Source organism: Anas platyrhynchos, chromosome 4, assembly GCF_047663525.1.
Source record: "Anas platyrhynchos isolate ZD024472 breed Pekin duck chromosome 4, IASCAAS_PekinDuck_T2T, whole genome shotgun sequence".
NCBI lineage: Eukaryota > Metazoa > Chordata > Aves > Anseriformes > Anatidae > Anas > Anas platyrhynchos.
This window is the reverse complement of record NC_092590.1, coordinates 54,003,184-54,021,987: the sequence shown is the minus strand read 5'-3', so window position 1 is coordinate 54,021,987 and position 18,804 is coordinate 54,003,184.

Genomic DNA, 18,804 nt, shown 5'->3' with positions numbered 1-18,804 from the left:
TGCAATGGAAGGTTTTGCTTTACTGCACTTGAGGTCACAAGCTTGATTTTTTCAGGCCCTCCTACTTGTTATCAGTTCATTCAGGATAAAATATGACATTCTGAAATCTATTTGCAGATGAAAACATAGCATCAGAAAGCACATCAATTAGCAAAATTCATAATAGGGTGTTATCTGTGGAAGTATGTCATGTCCTCAGCTCTTTAGGGGTCCCACGAAAAGAATTGAAGGTAAGGCGGTCTCAGTCTTGCACTATGCCTGGCACAAACCATGGCAATTATTTGAATTTACAGAATGCTAAGCAGAAGCTTTCCTGACAGATTAGTCCAGGTCACAGTCTTTATTTCTTCCACATACTGACATAATTTTATCTTTCTTCCTAAAGGGCAACATATCTTTCTAAAATTCAGCACCAGATCCAGAAAAGATCCAGAAAACTCCTCAACAGCTTTCAAGTTGTAGGATATAAATTATCATGGCAACATAAATTCCTAATGTTTGAAATATAATATTTATAATTAAGGATGAGGAAATAAAAATATCTCTGTCTCTTGATATCAAGAAGAAAGATTTTCTAAAGCAAAAATTAGTTTGTGGTGTGAACTATTTTGATTATCTCAAAAATATATTCATTATAATCTTTTATTAAATGTCTTTATACTATAATTCAACTGTATAGATTATGAATACTAATTCCAAAGAATTTCCAGTGCACACTATAATATACTTATTTACATAAGGAATCAATATTTATATACACTGACAGAACAAAAACATGACTTGGTTTTGTAACTAAGGATGGCACATATCATTTTGACAGACACAGCTGAGACAGTTGGGTTTATGTTTCTAAAAAAATATTCATTTTGTACTTTTTTATAGCATACTGACAAGGGACTTGCTAATGAAGATAAAAATGATAAGGGTGGGATGTGTAACAGACAGGTGGTTCTGTAGAAATTAGAAAATGATATGAAGTTCAGGTTTATTTTCCAGTACTATGCTGAACATTGTCAGTGTTACTATTTAAAAATAAATGAGATGCACAATGTGAAAGGTTTTTATTTCTGGAAGTTACAAACCATATCACAGAATTTTCTAATTTGCAGGATGTAATTAGAGTACAGAGAGTACGGACCTGATCTGATAAGTAACTTCAAAAAGTTTTACAAATACATTTGTATAGTTATTAAAGCTATCTCTTTGATTCATTGATGAAACAATTACAGCAAATCACTACATTTTGATTATTTAATTTTGATAAAGGCATATTTTTAAGAGCCAAAAATCTAAATATCTTAAAATTTTGATCTTATCTTGTGTTGCTGTATCTAAATTTATTAAAAGTATGGCAGAAATATAATGAAGAATTGCATGGTGGCTTCTCCACTCATATACATCTAACGTCTTGTAACATAACAAGATGAATTTACTCCATTAAGTATCAGTTATTTCATTTGCACTAGTGTAAATCCAAAGGTCTTAAAGCTTTCATTGCATTGTATTGGATTCATAATAAATGAAAATGAAATTGTAATTTTTCCTGCTGTCATCAGTTAAAACATAACAGAAAAAAAAATAAAAAAGAAATCTGGCGTAGATCTGGCTTAGAAAAGTAGTTTAAGGAAGTTAATATCTGGATAAATATAGTAACAGTTTGATACCACATCAGGCTCCATGTCATGTTGGATTATATCACCCAGGCTGTTTAAGACTGCGTGAATCAGGCATGATTCAATTTGATATTCTTTGATATTACTTGACACAGTCACTACAATCTAATGAGTCACATAAGTCATTAGAAAATAGACTTGCATAGTAGATATAGCAAGATTGCCTCTATGTATTTTATATTAATTTGTTTGTTTTGTTAGTGTCAAAGGACACACAAACAATTTGAAAATCTAAATGAATACACAAGTTCATCTGTTTTGAATTGATTCTATGTATGAAATTTCAGACATAACAAAATCAACAGCCCCTAGTTAGCAGCATGTGGAAAAAATCTGTATTATCCTAATTAATTATTATTTTTTCAAAATCTCCTTTATGACTTTCATGACTAAATTCATAGTTAAATTAATAAGACTTTAGTTCCCATTTCTCTTAAATGCTTTTAAAACTTTACTCATTGTATTCAAACAGCTTTTTGTTGTTATTGACAAAATGAGAAAAAGCTAAATTGTTTTTCTCTAGTCTTTATCTCAAAGGGCAATAAATCAGTCATCTAAATTATTTAAAGTAAGATCTCACTTAAACGATCTATTCAAGTTGAATTGCAGCTCAGGAATAACACGATGACAGTCTATCACTTCTTCTGCTTTGCATCAGAAGAGATATTATCTTAATAACAATTCTGATCCTAACATCTGTGGTAGAAATCCTGTCTCTACTCAAAGCGGCAAAAGCATTGTCATTCAGGCAGGCAAGGATTTCAGCTTGTCAATCTGCGAGTCCTGCCAAGACAGCATTTGTCCATCTTTCATTTAGCACATTGCCGTTTTATCACTTTGTGAAAGTGACTCTGCTAGTTTGAATATGTGCATGCTGATTAAAAAGTTGAGTGATCAGCTGCAAAGTAGTATGGCATTGCTCACACTTTTTTTCCCTGTGGATGCAAATAATTACACCTCCTGTAAAACAGTATAGAGTTAGAACTTTTATTCTCTTACTAAGCATAGTTTTGTATCTATGCCACATATTCTGTATACCTGTATACAGATATGCATATGATAATGTGTACATTGCATTATGAGAAACAAATACTTTTAGCTCAGCTTTTTCTCTTTGTTACTCTAGAAACACATCCAAAGAGACACAGAACAGCTGTTTTATTATGTAGCAAACTGAAGTATTTTAAATGCTTTAAATGTCTTCTAAAATGTAGGGACAATGTTATGTGTGCATATATGTGTATATTATTGTAACTAAAAAAAAAAATAAGATCATTCATAATGAGTATTTACACTTATTAACACAGCACCTACTTATTGTGGGTACTTACCTATTTCTAAAACTTTTTAATAACAACCACCAAAATTTAGTTTGTTCTATCATAAAACATATTAAAATGCTAATTTAAGTATTCCCCTAATGTTCAGAGAAGAAAAAATACCTAACTCTGATGTTGTTTTCACATATTTAACAAGAATTCACATATTTTAAAATATGTGTTAGGACAGCAATTATATTTTTGCAAGCCAAGTATTAGTGATTATGATTTCATTAACTATGTTAGGTACTAAGACTCTGCTGTGAGGGTTAGAACTGTATTTCTTGACATTCTTTTAAAAGTGTACATATTTAGAACTGTACTATTTTCCAGGACCACATGTTGATGTTTTTCACTCTTAGTTCTATTATGTAGACACAGCTTTACTGACATGCTAGAGCTGGCCTTGTTTTTTTTTTTTACTGGTGTCCTCCACTTTTCCACCACACACTCCATTAGTTTACATGAAGGTGTAAATTCCATTTTGGAACAACACTTTTACTGGAGGCAGTAAGGTCTGATCTGAAGCCGTGTTTATACCTATACTTTCTCATAGTGTACTTGTAAATACATGTATACACTAATTTAAGTAGCTTAAGACATGGTAGCTCCAGATGAGAGGCACAAACTGGCATTTGTGGCAAATGAGCTGGTCATCCAAACAGCATAAGATTCTTTTGAGATGTGTTGCAGCTTCATTTGCTGCCAAACACTGCAGTCAGGTCCTGATCTCCATAATAATCCCCTGAAACCTCGAGCTACATGTGGATCTGCCTCAATGTTCACACCGTTGAAACTGCTGAGAAGGGCAAAAGGGACAAAGAGACCCTCTTTGCAGTTATCTATCCCTATCTTCCACGAAAAACAAGTAAAGAATGTCTACTGAAGAACCTATATATGGCTGAATCCTGAATTTTATCTCCAATGCATGATTTTGAAGTGGGTACTCATGTTGGTGTTAAATGGATGAGAAACAGGAAACAGGACATCAGACGAGTGACTGACACTTTTTAGTTAATGGCGGCCTTTGAAAGATATGAGATATGGTGCCACTAGGACATGGCAAAAAAAGGCAAAGAATACTTTGAGAAGCCTGTCATCCATCTGTGTCCTACACTAGTCACACAGAAAGGAAATAAATATTATTTATGGGAAATGATCTTGTGTGTTCTTGGTACAATGGTCATCATCCATGTCTGTAACGGACATCTGTTTCTCAAGGTTACTGTTCAAATAATACCTAGAGATGCTGTCTGGAACTAAAATTCTCTTTAATAAAGAAATATACAGACAATTGTAAGAAACTATCCCTGAAACAAATGTTTATGGTTTAAATCAACAAGGGGAAATTGAAACAAAAGTGAGATCACTTGCCCAGGACCATAAAGCAGATTAATAGAAGAACTGAAACAACACCTGGTTATCCAGAGAGCTGACCCCCGTTATTTATCAAGACTTATTGCAGCTTCTCCTCAAGGTTCTTTTTGGGATGCAAGTGACATTAAAAACAGTCCTTGGGATTTCCTGAGTACAGGGTGACTTGATAAGCCTCACCTTTGCCTGGAGAAATGGAAATGAACCAGGGTCATCTATCAGCATCCTTTCTTCATGATTTCTTGCTATTTTCAGGCACCGTTAGACTTATTGTGTAAATGCATGTACTAATCATATTACTACTGTTTTTGCTTCACAGTTCACTTCAGTAATAGTCTTTCACAGAGTAAGGTGTCTGAACACACTTTGGAAATACTTTATGCAGACATATGACTTTTCAAATAATTTAAGTCATTAAGAGAAAGCTTTCAACATTCCATTGAAATACTTGTAGCCTTCCTTAAGATTGAGAGATTGATGATCTGTATGGTAGTTTGTGCTTTATCTTGTTGTGTCTTTACTCGTTCCTGGTTTTATTTACATTTAAACATGTTCAATAGTAGACAACCACAAATAAAATTTTGCTCTCTCACAGAATGAATGAATGCACTCCCGTCTTTTTTCTTTCTTGTATGGACTGCACTAAAATTCAGACCTTCTCTCTTAATATCACTTACAATGTCAGAAAAGCCCCCTTCTCAAAACAGAAATATATAGATTAGTAAAAGTTCCAATAGGCATTAAATCATATGGTCAGAAAAAGTGTCTTGCCAGGTGTTTTTGCTCATGTTGATGTAATAATATCAAAAGCAGAATTTTGTCACGAGAAGCTCTGTCTTCACTGCAGGTTGTCTTTGTATACCTATGTGAGTATGCTGATGAAAGAGTATAGCTATATAGCCAAAACTCAAATTTGAAAATGTTCCTACTTTTGCTCCTGTACTTGATCCATCAATTACATTGAGGCATCAGTGTAGAAATAGCAATGGGTGGATAAAGTCACATTTTAGGTAATAACATTTCCAGAAAATTTCTTCCAACAAGCCTTGCACTGGTTTCCTGTTCTCTAATAAGGAATGGTGAATGATAAAGTGGAAAATTATGCTTTCTAAAGAAAATTTTATTATTTTTCATAATGAGTTCTAATTCTGGATTGTAGTATTTTAGTAGGTATTTTTAATTTTCATATGAAAAATCCTTATTTTTGAATCAAATATTTTCATGAGAATAAGTAAGTTTTGAAAAAGAAAAATCAAAAAACTGCATTTTTAAAATGTCCTTAGAGTATCCTACATTGATATTTTGAGGGCTTAAAAATGTACACAAGATATATCACTGGAATCTTAGAGCATGTCAAATGATTAATTTCTTCAAAAGGAGATACACCTAGAATTGAATTTCCAACTAGTTTCATTCCCTTCCTCCAAATGTCTATGACTTATATTAATTGGGCATAAAAATGATTTTCAAAATCTTGCAATACTTTCAAACTTAGAGTGTGCAAAACCTCAGTGTTTATGCCTATCCCATGTCTTGCTGCTCTCCTGAGAGAAGGAATGCCTGAGAGAAAAGTGAATCACACATTTCCCTATGTCCTTATAGTGATAGTGATTCTGGTGTTCCAGACATTCAGCTTCATTGACCTGCTTGATTATTATGAAGTTGCCGTAGAAACCTGGAGAAAAATCCTCTACACCTCTCATTAAGGACAGAGCAGGCAATACAAGAAATTAGCTGCAATGAATTTGTAACTGCAATATTGTTTTCACTGGTAACAATACCAATGCATGTAACCCACTGTACCTATTCTTAAATCTAGATTAAAAACGCATGTAGAAAAGAGGTTGTCTCCTAATTCCACTGATTGTTTGAGTCTTTTTTTTTTTTTTTTTTTTTTTTTTTTTTTTTCTTCCCAGCAAAGATTTTGGGTTAAACTTTAACACAGACAATAAGGGATAAATAAGGTGAGTTATCCTGGCAGTACAAATAACTTGTTCCTTGAAAGAAATTCTACAGGGGAAGCATCCCCAGCACTGAACACATTACTAACTCTGACAGTTACCAGAGAACAACTGGAAAAATCCACAGGAAGCATGTTACTTACTCTCACTAATAGCTGCACTGCTGACCATTTTTATAGAGTATTAAACTGAATGAGGAGTCTGGGGACCACAAACTTGGGATATTTGCAGTTTCAAATTAGTCAGGACTGAACAGTGTGGCAGAGAAAGGAAAATCCAAGAAACAGAAATGACAGCTTCCCTGGAGTTAACAGTATAGTTACTTGCAGATTCTTTACAATGATTTTGTTTAGTGCTGTGTTTCCCTGGGACACGTCACTCCTGTGACCATGATACCTGCTATTCAGCTTATTCAGCTTCGGATCGGGGCCTTTCCATCGCCATAGACAGAACTGACATGTGCATTCTTTTTCCCATCCCTTTCAGAAAATGTGATTACAGTCACAATCTAAGACATGCATTAGCTGATAAAAATGTAGAGAAGAAAAAAAAAAAAAAAGGTTCAGATGATGCAAATAAATCTTACATGTCTGTGAATCACCTAAATGAATTCTCTGAGCTGTTCGTGTTCACCGTTACTGCTGATGACTGCAGGAACACTTTCTAATGTCCTGATTGTCAAATAACTACTGAATTCTCTGTGAGAATTCAATTAAAAATCCAGACCAGTGGCCTTCCTAAACAGGATGTGAAATGGGGATGATGTGCCGAGAGCTCGCTAGTGACTTCACCAAGGTGAACTGCACAGTGGTGTATATGGCTATCCTTAGGTCAACCACTTTCTCTTCCATGGACTGGAGGACAGATTTGGATCACAGTAGTGCTCGGACACAAGTGCGAGTACTCAAGGTGAGGCAATCAAAAACATGTCTCCAGCTCTGTACAAAATACGACACCCTGCAACCATGACATGATGATAAAGATTTTGAAGAAGCATATCTTGTGTAGCACTTTTGTCTCAGTTTTGTTGAATGTGTGGTATATTATACCAATTAACAGATATTTGTTTTGAGGTCATCCTGCAATTCTCATCCTGCTTCCTTCACGTTTTGGGACGTTGTGTAATTTCAGCTTTGATATGTGCCTCACAGACTACAGGCTGCTTACAGTTTCAGGTTTTCTTTCGATAGTGATGACATTAATAATAAAATAAATATATATATATTTTTAAAGTAAAATAAATCAATCTATCAATTAATTGATTTGACCTTTCTAACTCAATTTTACAGCTTTGACTTAGAACAAAGCATGTTCTAGTACAAAACACACCATCAGAACTTCCCGGGAAATTGAGTTGGTGTTCTGGAAGATCTGGACCTTTAAGAGGAGCAAGGGTGGATCTTAGAAATGCCACTCCACAGGTGTGCTTGGTACACCTTGAGCTTTTTCAAATAAGGGTGAGAATAGCATTAGCTGTTTTTTGTTTGTTTGTTTGTTTGTTTGTTTTGTTTTGTTTTGTTTTGTTTTGTTTTGTTTTGTTTTGTTTTGTTTTGTTTTGTTTTGTTTTGTTTTGTTTCTTTTTAAGCCTCCAATATGGTACTGGGAACAGATAGATGGAGTTGAGCTTAGTGGAAGCAAATCTGTAGTATGCAGGACAGTAGCAACTAATTTGGTAAGTGTAAGCCAGTAAAGAAGGGGAGATGACAGTCTGATGTGTTACTTAAAATAAGGCATTAAAAGGTTCAATATTATGATGTTTTGAGGTTCAGGGCAAGCAAAAGTAACAGAGGTAATATGTGTGAGTATTGGGATGGATAAGTCCTCTTAAAGTTACTACTCCTTAAATGACAGGGATGTGTTAAGTTCACATCTCCCTTTCAAATCATTAACTGAAGAAAAAAAAAAAAAAAAAAAAAAAACAAGGAGGGTTCTTCATGCAGTTACGTATGATATTTTCTTTTTTTTTTTTCCTGTCTATGTGTTTTCCTTTGAATTATTACCTTTTGCTATATCTAACTAGCTATTTTCGAGCATGACCTGAAACAAAAGAGACAGGTTGTGAAGTCACAACCCTTACATTTTAAGTAAAATATGGTTAATATGCATTTTATTGGAACTTAAATATTATGCAAATAATGGTGTTAGTGAAAAGTAATGAATAGTGCAAGCTGGAACTTCTGGTATAAGAAATACCAGAAAAATAGGTTTATACAAAATAGGTAGAGAGACAATTCCTAATTTCACAGATGGAAAGACTTAGATGTAGAGAGACATAAGCAAGAAATTTTAATTTAGACTAGCAGAAGTCACCTAAGTGGCTTTATTTTCATGGTTGCAGCTAACCAACCTATCATTTAGAAGGGTCAGGTTCTAAATTGTTTCTTGTTTGAAATTATCTTATCATGATGTTACCAGGTAAAGTTCCTTAGACAGGGTCACAACAAATTTATCTTGATAGAAGAGAGTCTGAAAACAGTCTGAGATTTGTGACACTAATTAATAATACATGTTGCTTACAAGCTGTCTGTGTTCTATATTGAATATTTAACAAAAAAAAAAAAAACAAGAGCATATTGTCTGTTGAAAGAGCATTCAGATGCACATGGATGTATGTCTCATATCATCATAGTCTGTGTTCCTGAACTCAGTGCTGGTTCAATCCAGTGCCTCAGTATCAAAACCAAGTTTTCTTCCTTCGTATTTATCCTCTACTTACCCTGGAGGATATGACTGAATTAGTGACAGACTTACGCTATTTACTTGTGTCCTCTAGGGACTGAACTATCACTGCTTTCAGAAATCTTTACAGCTGTGAGTCAGAGATGACCTTTTCTACGACAGACTGAAGGCTTCAACAGGGGAGTGAAGCTGACCTTGAATTGTGAACTAAACTTTTTCGCTTTGATCTCTTGTGACACTTATCACTAAGATGTGGCTCTATTTGTGACGTGCTGTGACAACAGCGTTCTGTGCAGCTTTTAAGCCAATATGATACACATGCTTCATAGCTCTTGTTTGCATCCTGTAATAAACATCTTGTGAAGAATATTTGTAGTTATTTTTTTCTTGTCCATATTGAGCCCAAATCCTGAGTTTTCCAAGTGAACTTGATGGGAATTTGAGCAAAAATATGACAACAAACAACATAAGCAAACAAATCTCATCCTTGTAAGCTATTGTGCTTGACCTGTCTTGCTCTTTACATGAAGAGATGCACTTGGCATGCAGTGTGAGTGGCTGCCATGACTAAACTTTTTGAAGTTCCCTTATTTTGAGGGCTGTCTCTAGCTCATGATCTATATGGAAGGTTCATATGACTGTAAAATCTGTCACTAGGACTGTAAGGTGAAAGCTGTAAGATAAATTGATCTAATAGGCAGAGTGCTTCACAGTGTTTCACCACTAGCAGTTTAGAGTTGGAAGGAAATTTACCACATGTGAAGATTACATGAAAAGCAGAGGTTTGCTTATTATTGCCTGGTGAAATATACAGTCTTAGTTTTGTATGAGAAGAGTCTTGGACAGACAATGCTCTTCAAGCATGCTGTGACTGCATTAAGTGTTGGAATTTCCTAAGCAGAGGAAAATTTTAAACAGGATTCTTGTAACTTTCCTGATAGGAACAAAAGAGATATGCAACTTCTAACTTTGATAAACTGCTTCCTCAAGGAAATATACTCTTTCTTTCAGAAGCTGCAGAAACCCTAGTTAAATATGCTAGGGGCTGTACTGAAGAAGGTGTTTTGCCCTCTGCAACACACTTTGCTTTTTATATGAGGCTGAGAAAATAAACTGTGTATCCCTGAGGAGACATTAAATAATGCTTCTCTATTCATTAATATATATATATTTTAATGTCACATTTGTGAATAACTTTTTTAATTATATAGGTACATAATTTTACGTATATAAACTCTGGGTTGAGTCTTGTATGTGTACAACATGATGATGGTGCACAATGGATAACAGCATGAAAGACTACTGAGCTGAAATACAGTTCCCCATTTGGTCATCTTACTTCAACAATGGATCAAATCAATTGAAAAAAGTCCAGATGGGAGAAGCAGGAATGTGCCTTTATTTTATTATTTTATTTATATATATTATTTTTTTAAATAAAGATAGAAAGTATTGCTGTAGAAGGACAGGTTGAACAAATTTGTGATATTTTTAACCTATAGAATAGAGAAGACATCCAGTTTTAAATACATGAAAAGCTGTTACAAAGAAGAAAAGAAGGATCTGTTTCTCACTTCCTGATGGGTGTGACAAGAAACAGTGGAATAAATTTCCAGCACGAAGTATTCAGATTAGATAGTAGAAACGCTTCCAGTCAGGAAAAAATGATCACTGCCTTCACTTGCTGTTACTTGAAAGACAAGCATCCTTTAGAAACAGATCAACTCATTTTACATTGGGGAAAATTGGTAATCTAAATAATCTCTTGAGAATCTTTTCAGTCTGATCATGCAATGTAGCATAAATATAGCAGAAATCAGATTTACTTTGCAAATGTTATGCCATGCAGGCATAATTTTAAATGTGCTTGTGTATGAATTGTAATCAGTATTATCCCAAAATGCCCAAGTTTTGTCCCACTTCAGATTGGGCATGTTTCATAACCAAAAACTAAAATGAATGGAGACTGCCCTTTAAAAAAAAAAAAAAATAATAATAAAAATAATAATAAACTTTGGTAACTTGCCAGTACTCAACATTCTTTCAATGTGTATAAATAAGTAAATCATAAACCTTCATTAGTAATCCAGTTTCTGGTCTGTGAAAACTGTATTTTCAGCCTAACCTTCAGTAATCTATTGTTTTCCTTGGGGCTTTACTACTCATTTAAAGTCTTTTGCATATTTTGGGAATTAACTAACCATTAAGCAAATATACTCTTCTGCTGGAATTTACTAGTGTTGATAATTAAAGATTTATTTTCTTATATGGTCTACTCCAATTACTCTCTTTCAAGAGTTTTTGGCAATGCCAGAAGTGAACTCCCTGGAGTTCTTAGCAGGGTAACCAAAAATTGCTTTTATACATTTATGTCCACAAACATTAAATGATAACATTGCATTATGGTTATCAGAAGTGCTGTCAAGAATTTAGTAAGCTAACACTAGGTACTGCGCTATAAAAGTAGTTTTATAAATATTTTTAATGCTAGTAGTAAATGGAGCTTACAATGAGTTATTTATTCAAATATTGTAAAAGATGTATTCAGTTTTGCTTGTCTAGAGTACTACCTTTATTGACTCTATATCCAAAGATAGATAAGAATACCATCATTGGGAAGAATGGAATTCACAGAATGGTCTTTGTGAAAGAAAATGTAACCTCTGGCTAGGGCACTTCTTAAAAAAAAGGGTCATATTATCCACTTTCTCATGGTAGCTGGCCTTTTCTTTCTTGAAGATGTTATTAATGATTACCAAAAGGCTGAAAAGACCAATAATAAATCTTTCCATTCTATTCTCAATAGCAATATGTTCTTTCTAGAACAGACATTTAATTGAATTGTGCTATTTTACTCTGGTCCATATCTCCTCTTATACAACACATGCAAGAATTAAGGTGATCCTAATGTATCATTTGTGGCACAAGATTTTAGAAAAACTCTCTGTAATTCCATAGTTACATATTAATTCAACAACAGTGTAAATGAAATTAAAATAAATAAATAATAATAATAATAAATCACTGCAAATAACCCTCAAACTTTTGCAAGTGCCAAATGAAACTGACTTTTTTCCAGATGACTTTTTAAACTAATGAGTATCAAAATGTCATGCTGTCCTCAGAAGTGTAAAGTGTCCTCAGTTATCCAGTGAGAAAATTGCTTTGTCAGTTTGGATCACCAGTTTCTCTAGAGAATGAAGGAATTGTCCAACCAGCAGAAACAGAAAATCTTCAAGTATATTTCATGACTCTTTGGCTTAACACTGTGTATTTCATATTCTCTTTAACAGAGCTCCTGAGTGAATAACAAATAAAGAGTATCCATATAAAATATCTAAATAAACCAAACTTTTTAACAAATGCAATATCAACAAATATAAAGCAAGTACTATCCTAATTAACATTATAAATATATGAAGCAAATGTAGTGTATATATATATATATATATATTTTTTTTGTCATTCCACACTTGGAAGTATAAAAGAACAAAAGTCTTTGTTCAACTTTGTCTAATTAACTAGTTGTTGACAATTTGCATTTTACTTCCCTGTTTTGCTTTTTTCTTTCCAATAAACTTTGAAAATTAAATCATTTTCAGATTGTGTTATTCAACTGTTATGTTCTACTAGTCCTTGGGACTTCTCAGTACACTGTGGAGTAAAAAGCATCATTGCTTCCTCCTCCTGTATTCTTGAGATCAGAACTTGGCTCTGTGCATGTTTGGTTGCTTGTTTTTAAATCTTGGTGACAGGATTTATTTGATTTCTGCGTGGGGAAAACAAACAAACAAAAACAAACAAACAAACAAAAAAACACTTTTTCACCCTTATTGTGTTTTATAGGCCATATTTACTAGTGAAAGAGAAATGGGACACAGCTCTTTTTTTTTTTTTAATTTATTTTTATTATTTTTTATTATTTTTATCTGGACCAGGTTGAGTGATGTGATAAGAAGGTAGCTGTTTCCTAAAGACTGCACAACAAGCAAGATGTTGCCTACTAAATGACAAGGTTATCCCCTGAAGTATTGCTGAATGGAGGCTGGATCTGTTCTATTTAATGAAGGTCTTCTAGTCTTATTATCAATCCTGTGTTTACTTTCAGTGTTTAGTTTGTAAGAAATCACAAATGATAATTTGATGATAAATGAAATATATAAAATGCTGGATGGAAGAAAGTCTTCCAAGTAGCACTGTAACCTAGAAATTCATCCAAATATACAATATGTAAAGATTTTGTATATTTATTTTGAGATGCCAGTCTCAATCTCTCCATCCCCCCCATGGTATATGGTGTATTATCACAGTGATTCAGTATGTCTCTAAAGCCAAAACATATACTTTTTTTTTTTCCTCCCCTGAAATTTTATATCTGACAGTGTTCAGTTTATTAGCACAATATTCCTTTAAGAAATCCATAATAAAACCAGAAGCCTGAAATAATTTTGCAATTACAGTTTAAAGCTGTAGAGCTAACTTATATGTTAAGCTTGGAATGAAAAATAGCCTTCAGTGATGTGGGTTGGTATCCTGGTTCTACTTGGGGGTCTGCTTTTACATCTTTGGACGACCTTCATGTTATTTCAAATCATAAATGTATGAAACAGCCAGTATGGGAAAGTGCAAGTCTGAGAAATGTTCTGGAACCTGCCCATACGTTTTGAATTTTGCAAAAATCTTATCATTTATCGGTTTATAAAGGAAATTATAAATATTTGAATGAAATTAATTTCTACATTATCATATGGAATATTGATAGGATTATAAAGGATCTTAAATAATCAAGCAGTCAACATTAAGAAAACACATGAATTTATGTTGTCTGCATAAACCTATTTGGTTCCTGTTCATTTGTAGGTATCCCTTAGCTATAAAGATATGCTTTCCAGAAGAATTTGTTATCATTCCTTTCAAAAATATACGTTGTTCACTGATAGAACAACCATTCAATTTTATATCCTCATTAAATGCATGTCCTTTGCCTATTTTGCTGCATAGTACATAAATCCTGCATCCTCACAGGTGTTTCAACAGCTCACAACAGTAACATCAGGGGTAGTAATGAATATCTTCACTGTGATCCCAAATTGTCTCTCACAGAAGAGGATTTCAATCACATAGATGTCAGAAGAGAACAGTACTTTTGTGCATCCCTTTCAGGAGTATAGATTCCCAAATAAGTTTGTGATTTCTAGTCCTAGATTTCTCTGGAGTGCAATCTCATTATCTTTTAACATGAATTACAAATCTGAAATGCTTCTGCAGATAGGTGTCCCCAGTAAACTGAAGCCAGAAAAAACAGCTGAAAGGAATACAGAATCTTGATGGCTATGAGTGATTTACTTTAAATTTTCTGGCCAGGATACTGTAAGTAGGATAGGGTTTAGCAATAGGTGACTACCCTGGCCATAGGCCTCTCCAACTTCTTTAACAAAAGAGACAGGAATATTGCAGACCTAGATCTTCCTCACTTCATGCCTCCCATTAATTCTAAGGGCAGTATTTACACCTTTTATTTACACCTTTTACTGTAACAGCTCTGGAGTGGATATGTTTAGAGCTGGAATAAAAAATAATAATAATAATAAAATTGCATGATTTTGCCCATTCTCACCTCTACTTTTGTTTTATTCCATGGTATTACATTACATTATACTCTGTGATACCAAGGGGTAAATACTGCAGTGTTATGTTCATCCATTCTGGGTGGTTTAGTTTTACTTCCTCTAACAACCACATCTTTAGTGTCTGGTAGCAAGTCTACTGAGAATGATATTGGTGAATAAAACCTAGACCTTATTCTAATTTTAAGATTTAAGGCAACATTTCTTTAATACTTCAGCAAAATGTTTTGTGAAATCTATGTACAATGAATTTGTTTACCAGTGAGTTTATTGTACCTGTATATTGCTTCCTGCTTATAAAAACACTCTTGGGATGAGCCGCTTATATTAAAACATTTGCAGATTGCTCCAAAGACAGTCAAAATGTAGAAATGGTAAATATTGTCAGCAGTGATGGACTACACTGATGGAGTGGTTTGTTATTTCCCTTGCGGTATTTTGGAGCTTTACTGAGAGAGTGAAATGCTGAATGGCCCTGCTAACATGTTAATATTCTAAACCATTTTATAAGCTGGTGGAAAATCTTCATCAAGTATGCAAAAATCACAGTGCTTTGTAGAAATAAAGATGTAGCAGAATGGATGAATTTGGTGAAATAATGACTTTATATGGGATAAAAGAGTTTGAAACTTTGCTCAAAAAACTGTAGGGTTTTGTAATGGAATAGTTAGCATAGCTATCATAATGACTTGATTCTGAATCTTAAAAGTTAAATTCTCGGGTTTTGTAAACTTGTAAAGGGCAAAATATGAAGATAGAATTTTCAAAAGGGATTTACATGCTCAGTTTCTATTAGATAATCCTTTAGGCAGTGTTGAAAATCTCAGCCTTACATTACAAATGCCTCTGAGGACTTGGTTAGTTAACATAACTGGTTCTGAGGCAAAGGGGAGGGATGACACTTAGTTTGGTTTTATAGGGAAAAGAGGAACTAGTCTTTGTGCTTTTATGTTCAAAATGCACTGCATTCATTTGGGATGTTACCTTTCTGATTTCTGTCTTTTTATGCCATTCTTTGTCTCACAGCTTGTTTTTTTACAACGTGCTGTAAAGCACTTGGGAGATAAGGGCACCTTCCTCTTTTTGCTCTCATGATTACTGGCTGACTGTCTCCTAGATTTTCCCTCTGGTCTGGAAGCTGGTGGCAGAGCTCCCTTTTATTTTATTTTATTTTATTTTATTTTATTTTATTTTATTTTATTTTATTTTATTTTATTTTATTTTATTTTATTTTATTTTATTTTATTTTATTTTAATTTTATTTATTCTGTATAACCATTTGGAAGACCAGAAATTAGTCACAGAGCTAATGTGCCTTTACAATTAAAAGTATGAAGAGCTAAGAATAAATATCCTGACTGTGTTAGGGGTAAAGTTTATGCTGTTAAAGTCAGCCCTGAAAGAGGCAGAATTATTTGACCTTTACCTTAGATGCAGAGGTATTTGATTTTAAAACAGAAAGTGTATGCACCTAGGGGACTTTATGCCCTCAAACTAATCAAGCATGATCTAAAATTTGGACTTCAGTAGTGGTGAAGTAACTGAATAATTATAGGTCTTTCTGATTTTTTATCTCTGATTTTTTATAAAAGTCGTGGCATGTAAGGGGCACAACACTGAGAGGTGCCTTAAAGCTCTCCCAGAATCCTCATAGTAGATGGGTCCAAAAAGCTTCACTGTAACATGTGACAGAAACAGAATATCTGTGTGGGTAGGTGAATGGATGCTTTCATCTGAGCTTATTTCCACGTATGCTCATATGTATAAATCTTTTGCACTCCTCGATAGAATACCCATGCCTAGTTTAAAGGAAATGAGAGAAATATTTCTATTCTAATATTTATTTTTGAATTCAGTGGGCCCCAAGCTGTCCTGAGATCACAAGAAGATATCTTCAGGATGTAGATTAAAAAATATATATATTTTTTATTTCTGACAAACTCTACAGTTATTTACTAAAGCTGAACCACAGGAAAGAGAATGGAGAGGCATGCACTGTGGAAGTCTTAAAGAAAATGTAAAGGGAGTTACACCATTTTTGAATAGATGTGACAAAGACAAAAATACTGACATTAGGTGTTGATTGCTACAGAGATAAAAGCAAAAATGTTTGAGGAAGAATGAACAACAGATAAGTATAGCAATTATCTCAGATGAGAATATTTAACATCATAATTCTATTCTTATCTGGAAACCTTTTCACAGACAAATACAATTGTACAAACATAAGTGAATCAAGTGAATACATTATCCAGGCCAATGAGGCAACACAACCATAAACAGTTTAACCATGTGACAGTCCCGAGATCCCCTTTTGCAATACCAACACAGCTGCTAATGGACTTTGCCAAGCAGACAGATGCTGTTGGAAGATGAGGACCTTTCACAGTTAGCATGTAACCCTTTCGAGAGCAGTAATAACATTCAGGCTTTAATAACAATCTTGCTTCAATAGTTGAATTTGAAATGTCATATGCTCCTATACCTCTTTGAGTGGTGAATTTTATTTTGACACGCATTATGCAGTACACCCTAATCTAATTAGAATGTTTCTTTTTCTATGAGAACATTAATACCGACACAACTCCATAGACTGCATCTTGTACTACTGTAATTAAGACTGCATTCATTTTGGAATGTAAAAGCACAACAGTCTGACCTTTTAAAACGTAATTATGCTAATAATTATTCATTAATCTTAGGCATAATATCATATCAGGCATTATGAATTTATGGAACCTTGGAAACCTGGCAGATCTTCTCATCCTACATCAGAACTTCACAAACAGTTTCTCAATGTAGTGTCAATATTCCCCTTTTGGCCATCCTGGAAATTTTCTCCTTGAAGTAGGTAAAATAATCTGTTTGAACACAATTTATGTGATACTTTCTTACAGACCACTAACTTGTTGGATACCTTTCCATCAGAGACCTTTCAAGGAATAGAAAGCACCCAGCCTTTATTGAATTAAATTTATTGAAAATATCCCTCAAAAACTTCATACTTTTTTCGGTGTTTGGAAGAAACCACTTGGACTTAAGACACTGACAACCTTCATTTTACTTTAGCACACTCAGTTTCCTCTGTGCATTTTGTGTAAGTGTTGAATCTGTGTATTGCCACACTTCAAATTTACAGGGAGTGCTTATAAGAAAATGTATTCTTATTGATAGGGAATGGCAATGGTGCTGGGAAAATACTGTATTTGCTACAAGTAGAGGAGCACCACATGTAGATTTTTTGGTGATAATGTGTGTTGGGTACTCTGCTAAGATAAAGAAGTATCAAATCCTGCAAAATAAGAAATAATACAGCTAAGCATGGTAAATCAGATAACACTGTTTTCTAGCTTACTTGATAAATGCTGCTGATAAATGCTGCTTATGACTGAAGTTACAAACAGTCATGGAGTAAAGGACAAAATGAATTGTTTGGTCTGTCTTGTGAGACTCATTCTAGTCATAAAAGTATTTATATTTGTCAGTTTTTCTCTGCTCTCCTAGACCAATATAAATCTACAAAAAACTATAAGGCAGAATAGAGACAAATATACACTTGACCATGTGGCCCAGGTTGCTGAATTTATAATGTTCAGGCAAAGATTCCCTAAACCTATTCTAATCTCAAATTAAAGAAGTACAGTTGTTAACAAGTGACCATGGCCACTATACAAGCCCCCCAAACGCTCACCTTAAAGTTAAGCAGCTTTCAGCATGTTTCACTGAGTCACCATCTGTAAATATGGGTAGAGTTTTCTATGTTTCATTTTCAAAAGGTGGGAATACCATCTACAGATAAAACAATGCAGAGCAAGCTCAAGGTTTCTGCCATCATAAATCATCTTTTCAATACTGTTTTTATCTATTTATTTTTTTATTTATTGCTGGCATTGCTATACTTTCTGAGGATATGCATGAGAAGACTACATCATTCAAATAAAGGGAAATTCATTCAGTTCTGATCTGAAAGTGAAATATGACCTTTATTGTGAAAATCAGTGTATATTGCAACTTCATGCTAGTCTTATCCATGCTCAGAGAAGTCGCAGGAAGGCCTTAGACCAAATCACAGGTAAATCCTAAGTGGACATAGTAACTTGTATTTTGACATCCAACTGGCAGAACAAATATTTAATAATAATAATAATACCAATAACAACAATACTATTAA